The 7,671-nt window shown below is 36.2% G+C and overlaps 1 pseudogene; it reads left to right on the top strand.

Annotated features, from left to right (window-relative positions):
* Positions 1–1,078: 1,078 nt before the first annotated feature.
* On the top strand, positions 1,079–6,804 carry LOC143582556 (endoglucanase 11-like; annotated as a pseudogene).
* Positions 6,805–7,671: the final 867 nt, after the last annotated feature.

The raw sequence follows: 7,671 nt of genomic DNA, 5'->3' as shown, positions 1-7,671 counted from the left end.
CGCGAGCGGAGGGGCTCTCGCGCCCCCGCTGAAGCCCCACACTCCTCAGCCTTAGCTCGCTGTTTACACATGTATCAATTTGATTTGATGTTTTTTTGGACATGTAGTACTTTTTCATGGTTTTATGGTTTTATGTGCCAACTATTTCCCTGCCCCCTAGTCAGCGAGGTTATTGTCGTAACTAGTGTTGTGAAACTCGCTAGACGCTTGTTGGATTGAAATTAGGTATATTGGTTTTTATTAATCCCAACTATTTCCTTTTGGTTGTTGTCGGTCCCAGCTAACAAATTGGCTGCTGGCGGTCCCAACTTTTAACGTATTTGCTCCCAACGGCTCGCGACTAACGAAATCCTAACACCGTTAGTTGCAGGTCGCCGGAAAATTTTTTTTGTCAGAAAAGTCACATTTTTTTTTCTAGAAAACACCACCACCAATTGACTCACCAGCAACCAACCACCACCACTTGAGCACCACCGACCGATTCCGACGATGGTTCTAAGGTTCCGACGACCTCAATAATTGGGGTTTTTACTAGAAAAATATTCTTAAAAGCCCGATACAAAATTATAAAGATGTTTGGAATAAAAATGTTGAGTTTTCCGGAAAAAAATGTGAGTTTTCCGACCAAAAAACGTTTTTTCCAGCGATATGCAACTAATGATGTTAGGATTCTGTTAGTCGTAGCCAATTCGTTAATTGAGACCAATAGCGACCAAAAGACGATCGTTGAGATTAATAAAAAACAAAATACCTTGAAATTATATGTAACTTTTTAAATTAAATATACATATATACACTACTTTTTATATAAAATTTTAATTTTGACTGATTTTAACCAACTAACGACTAATCGAAAACGATAAGGTGCCGACTAGTCACATGGAGGTACCAGAATATTTTGATGAAGTCACACTTTTCCATTTTATAATGCATTATTACAACATGAAACCTAAATTTATGGCCACTCTATATAATCAAGACAACTCACATACTCCCTTTGGTTCTCACTTCTCACACACCAATTTTCAATTTCTGATTTTATTTACATATTTCAATACAAATAATATAGTTCCCTAAAATGAACAAAAAGCCAATCAAGCTATTATCCATTTCACAATATTATTGCTTCATTCTATCACTCTTCTACATTATAACATCTTCCAAATATACTCCTTCATTGTCACATAATTATTCCGATGCCCTCACTAAATCGTTGCTTTACTTCGAGGCTCAACGCTCTGGCCGGCTTCCGCACAGCCAACGCGTCACCTGGCGCCACCATTCCGGCCTCACCGATGGACTCGAACAAGGCGTATGTATTACGTAACATGCATTAACGAAGTACATTTTTACCGAGAATATCATTTTTGTAATGGTACCGGTACCAACCGAATACAACTGGGACATATACCAATACTTCTTTTTCATGTCTTTGGTATCCGTACCGGTACTTGTACTTGTTTTTTTTCTTTGTTTTATATTTTTGGTTTACGTACTATTTGGCGCTGGTACTTTTCAATGCATCGGGTATTGAACCGAAAAAATTAGTACCAATCTCAGTATCGTTTTTCATGGTTTCGGTATCAGCATGTTCAATGGTACAAGTACTCGTTAAGTCGTTTTTCATGTTTTCAATGGATAAACACTTTTACCATATACCGGTACCATTAGATTTCCGTATTTTTAATGGTAACAATACTCGTTTTTCATGTCTTTTGTATTGGTACGAATCAGTTTCGGTATTTTCAATGGTACCAGTACTCGTTTTTTCATATTATTGGTATCGCTATCATTCGCTTTCGACATTTGCCATATTTTCAACGGTACCGCCCCGGTCCCGGTTTCGGTATTATCAATGGTACGGGACCAAAACCGAAAAAATTGGCAAGGTGTTCGGTATAAGATTTAACTCGTTTTCGGTATCGATATTTTGCGGTACATTACCGTTCGGTACAGAATCGCTTTTTAAATTGTTGGAGTAATATGTCAACAATTGAATAAACAAAAGCAATAAAAGCAATAATGAATATTTAATTAAACTTGTGTTGTGTGTAATCACAATGCCTTAAAAGCGATTTGAGCACTGCTGGCTACCGACCTTTAATTTCGCAAAATTTTCTTATTTTGTTTAGTTTCGGGTTTTTCAGGTTGACTTAATCGGGGGTTACTACGGCGCCGGAGACCACGTAAAGTTCGGTTTACCGATGGCATTCACCGTCACAATGTTGTCGTGGAGCATAATCGAATACCGCGAGTATATCAGCCTCGCCGGAGAGTTAGAGCATGCATTGGAAGCAATAAAATGGGGAACTGATTATTTCATCAAAGCTCACACTAGCCCTAATGTGTTATGGGTAGAGGTAATTGAATAATTGATCACAAATATTAAGATGTAATATTATGGATATTAATTAATTCGTGCTGATAACGTGTTAGGTGGGTGACGGGTATACTGATCATTATTGTTGGCAACGGCCCGAGGACATGACGACGTCACGACAAGCGTATAAAGTTGATGAGAATAATCCGGGATCGGATGTCGCTGGAGAAACCGCGGCCGCCATGGCCACGGCTTCGGTTGTGTTTAGGAAAATAAACCCGCGCTACTCTCGTTTGTTATTGCATCATGCTCAACAGGTAAAACAGGCATAAAATCCGATTTTTTGGTTCGATTTTGGTTTTTCACGTAAATTATAACTGATGCAAACAGTGGATTTTAGTTTTTTATTTTGAATGTTGGTTAATTTACGATAAATTAATACATAGTGTAACACTAATATTTTAATCAAAATGTAGAATAATTAATTAAATATTAATTAATAAAAAATGGTTTACGTCAAAACTCATTGTTTTGGATTAATTTTTTTTAGCTCTAAAATTTCAAGCAGAAAATGTAAATGCTAAAAAACTATAACTGAAACGAACACAAACCGAAAACTATAAAGAAAAGAAAAAATAACAAAACCGAACCATGTACACCGTATGGCTATGTTATCGATCGCTTTTAAAACTAGCGATGACCGATATAAACTGAATAGTAAAACATGTTTTTTTTATAAATGACTTTTGGTCCGGTTATAGTCCGTTTATAATATAATATAAAATCTAAAAATATTACTTATATTTTTTTATTTCATATATAATATGTATATGTTAAATAAGTTTTTTTTATAACTTTTTATTTAGGAATATTGATTTTAAATAATTCCAACTATGGTCTATTGTAAATATCAGTCCCAACTTTACACTTGCCTACTGACCGTCCCAACTATTGATGTATTTGTTTTTAACGAGCCGCGACTAACGGATGTTAACTTCGTTAGTGATTTGCTGACGTGGACCTTCTTCTCCGGCCGGAAACTTGCCGGAAACCTGCAACTCGCCTCCATTCCCCCTAATATCGTTACACCATCTCTCTCTATCTTTCCCCTTATTCGAAACCTAATCGACGTGCCGCCGTTGTTGTCTCCGGCGAAGTCCACCCTCGTCAATCGTGCACCATTCGAGGTAATTGACACATCATTTGACTCGTTTTTATCCTCTTAACAAAAGCCCTATGCTTATTTTGTAAATCGTGTAACATTGATTTCAAAATTTTGAAAATAAAATCGGGTTTGGTATATAGGGATTGGCCATGAAAGAAGATGAAATCTACTTCATTTTCTAATTTCCGATGTCTTTTGAAGAGGGAGGGAGACAGTGTGACGATATTAGGGAGAATGGAGGCAAGTTGCAGGTTTCCGGCCGGGGAAGAAGGTCCACGTCAGCAAATCACTAACGGAGTTAACATCCGTTAGTCGTGCCCCGTTAAAAACAAATACATCAATAGTTGGGACGGTCAGCAGGCAAATGTAAAGTTGGGATTGATATTTACCAATAAGCCATAATTAGGATTATTTAAAACCAATATTCCTTTTATTTAATATTAGCACATTACTTGTCATGTATTAAATAAAAATTATTCTTAATATTTTAATTGATACAATTTAAAAGTTGTATCGGTTATTTAAATTGAAGAGTGTGGTGATCTAAACAAAAAAAAAAAGTCAGTGTTCTGAAAAAAAAAAGAAAGAAAAATAGCATGTATTCATCACATTACTGTTTCCTATAACTGAATTAACCGAACTGTTTATAACAAAATCTTAGCATTTATGAAACTCTAAATAAATGACGACTTGATTTGGAATATGTTTGTAGTTATTTGAATTTGCGGATAAATACAGAGGCAAATATGATGAAAACATCGAAGTGGTGAAGAATTACTACACATCAGTGAGCGGGTACAAGGACGAATTGTTGTGGGCGGCAATGTGGTTGTACAAAGCCATTGAAAAACCACCGGTACTTGAGTTACGTGATCGATAATGCCTATGAATTCGGTGGCATTGGGTGGTCCATCATCGAATTCAGCTGGGATGTTAAATACGCTAGTATTCAAGTGCTTGCATCTCAGGTATTGCTACGTGTCATTAGTATTTTCCATCCACTCGTACATGAAAATGACTCCGTTTTTGTTCACAAAATTGATTTAAACTTGTCGTGCTTTGAGATTCAGATTTATGAAACCGACCAACTGAAAATCAAACCAAAAACTAAAATATTAATATCTATATACATAATGTGAAGTCCTTTTTATGGAGTTTTCTTTTATGTCCTTTTACACGTATGGTTTCATTCAAATCTAAAGATAAAAAGCATAGATTTGAATAGTGACTTTGGAATCAAATTCTATACTTTAATAATATATACATAATGTGAAGTCCGGATTTAACGAAGAGCCTGAAGTCAATGTTTTACAACCGGATCGGACAGTAAACCAGTAAGGCAACTAGTCAAACCGGCTGAACGGATTTTGCTTAAAAAGTGCTGAAAAAAAGTTTTTTTTTAATAGAAAACCGGTTCAACTAGTCCGGTTTTCCAGTCAGACCGGTGAACCGGCTCAGACTGGCCGGTTTTCTGGAGCCGAGCAAACTGCATAGAACCGGACCGGTTTGACTGGCCGGTCCGGTCCAGTCCAGTCTCAACAACATTGCCTGAAATAGTAAATGAATCAGTAGACAAGATTTTGAAAATGGAATTGAAAATCCGGTCCAACCTGATTCAATGGATCAATACTATAACACCCAAATGAAGACGGTTTAACGTTACTCAGCCTGACCGGCTATGTAAACGATTCTTGTACTGACCAGCTGGCAAGTACTATTGTATGAATAATGAACAATATATAAACATTGGATGATTACTTTGAATTAATGTTTTGAAATCCAAATCAAACATCAACTCAATGTGTATATGAATATGATAATAAATTAATAAAAACATGTTGGTAGGTAAGGGGGCAATATATTTATATATAATAAATACAAATTAGCATAAAAAAAGGTGATTGGGTTACTAAAAATTCATTAAAAAAATTGAATTATGCATTGTGTTTTTAAGGTGCTGACACAAGACCAAAAATAATTAGTTACACATTAATCTAATAACCAAATATTTATATAAACATAAATTATGGGTCGCTCAAATGTGGTTTATAAGGTTAAGTACACAACGTAATAAAACCCGACATGAGTATTCAAAATTTACATGAACTAGAATTTGACTCTCTTGGTGGGTTGAGACGAGCATTCACACTTTGTTAACATTTTGAATATATTTATATTTTACTATAAATTTATAAATTTAGGTAGATGCATGTGTGTGCTCGTGTCAATTTACCAAGACACTAGTCAAATTCGGGTTTCTATAAATGAGATAAAGTCCCAATATGTTCAAGTTTAATTTAACATAAAATAGCATTTGAAAATATAAAAAAAAACGAATAAACCTGTTAGCTGTTAGGGCGACCCCAAGACCGACTTGATGAGCACAATTGCAAAAGCGTGTTTCTAAGTCTGACCCGATACAAACCCCGGTCGATTTAAGTTAAACCTAAACCCTTAAATTTAATGTAATTTTGTAAATGGTTTTGATTATGGTTAAGTGTGGGCCCTTTAATAGACAACCCCATATGAGTGTATAGCCTTTGTAGGAATGATTGCCTCCTTTATGTTTCCCTCATTATTGAGACACATTTTTTTCAAATATATTTTTCTGTTTATTTTTGGTTCAAAATGTATATCAATTTTTACCAAAAAATGTGTCATGTCCTTTTTATGCAGTTACTTCATGAAGAAAAACATCTTAAGCACAAAAACATTCTAGAACGATATCAATCAAAAGCCGAGTACTGCATTTGTTCATGTCTCGGAAAAAACAATGGTACCAAGAATAACGTCGGTTTTACCCCTAGCGGGCTCATTTTCATTAGACAATGGAACAACATGCAACACGTTTCTTCGGGGTCGTTTTTGACAACGGTATACTCGGATTTACTACGCAAATCGAATCGCAAAAAGCTTAAGTGTCAAATGGGAGATGTAACTCCTCAAGAGCTTCTTCAGTTTTCAAAATATCTAAGTGGATTATATTTTGGGCTCTAACCCATTAAACATGAGCTATTTAGTGGGCTTTGGCCCAAAGTTCCCTACAAAGGTTCACCATAGAGGTGCATCAATTGTGTCCTATAGAGAGAACAATGGGTTCATTGGGTGCACGGAAGGTTATGATAATTGGTACGCGTCTAGTGACCCGAACCCAAATGTTGTAGTTGGGGCATTAGTCGGTGGGCCCAACCAAAACGATGAGTTCTTTGATAAACGAGGGAATTACATGCAAACTGAAGCATGTACGTATAACACTACACCGCTTGTTGGGATTTTTGCTAAATTAAAAGAGAGTACGATTTTGCATGAATCTTATTAACTTAATACATATGCGTAATTTTTTTTAATTGTGCGCGAGTTTTTTAGGGCTCAAAGCGAAGCCTGAAATAGTCTACTCCATACAAAATTTGTATGTATAAAATTATAGTATTATATTTTGTATTGTTCTCCCTTATTTAACGTTGGTATTTGAAATTTTGAGTACAAAATAACTTAAATCACCTATAGTCCTATACGGCTATACGTAGAGGTGCACAAAAAATTCAAACTCGGAACCGGACTCGAAAAAAACCCGGAACCGGGTGTGTTAATACTCAGGTTCTTAATACCCGAACCCGTATCGACCCTAACCGTAGGGTACGGATATGGTATGTATTTCAGCACCAAAACCCGTAACTGGAACCGGATCCGATTTGTACCCGGTAATACCCAAAAACCATAACCGGTTCTATACCCGGAATCAGTTTCTCCAATACCCGAACTGGGTTTTTCCGATACCCGACCTATACCTAAAATACCCAAAAAATACCTATAAAATGTGCAACCCCTTAAAAAAATCCAATCTATACCCAAAAAATACCCGAAAAAAAGCTTGAATAAACTCGAAAATTGGGTTTTTTAATACCCGAAAATAGGGTATTCAAATACCCGGTATTAGAAAACTCGTAACTATACCCGACCCGAACCCGACGCATAAGGTATGATTTTTAGAGACAATACCCGGACCCGACTCTTGCCAATACCTGATCATACCGGAACCCAATTCCACACCCAGAACCGGGTAAGGCCCATTTCAAATGAAAGTAAACGCTATTGGGCTGACGACCATAGTGGGTTGGGCTTGTGGAGTCTAAGTTCTTATCTTTGTAACCCAAGAAGATGGACTTGAAAAATATATTAAAGTGAG

Source organism: Bidens hawaiensis, unplaced genomic scaffold (genome assembly GCF_021521415.1).
Source record: "Bidens hawaiensis isolate Kalapana, Puna unplaced genomic scaffold, B.hawaiensis_p1.1 tig00031783_1, whole genome shotgun sequence".
In the NCBI taxonomy this organism is placed as follows: Eukaryota; Viridiplantae; Streptophyta; class Magnoliopsida; order Asterales; family Asteraceae; genus Bidens; species Bidens hawaiensis.
Note: the sequence above shows the minus strand (reverse complement) of the source record. Positions and strands in the feature narration are given on the sequence as shown.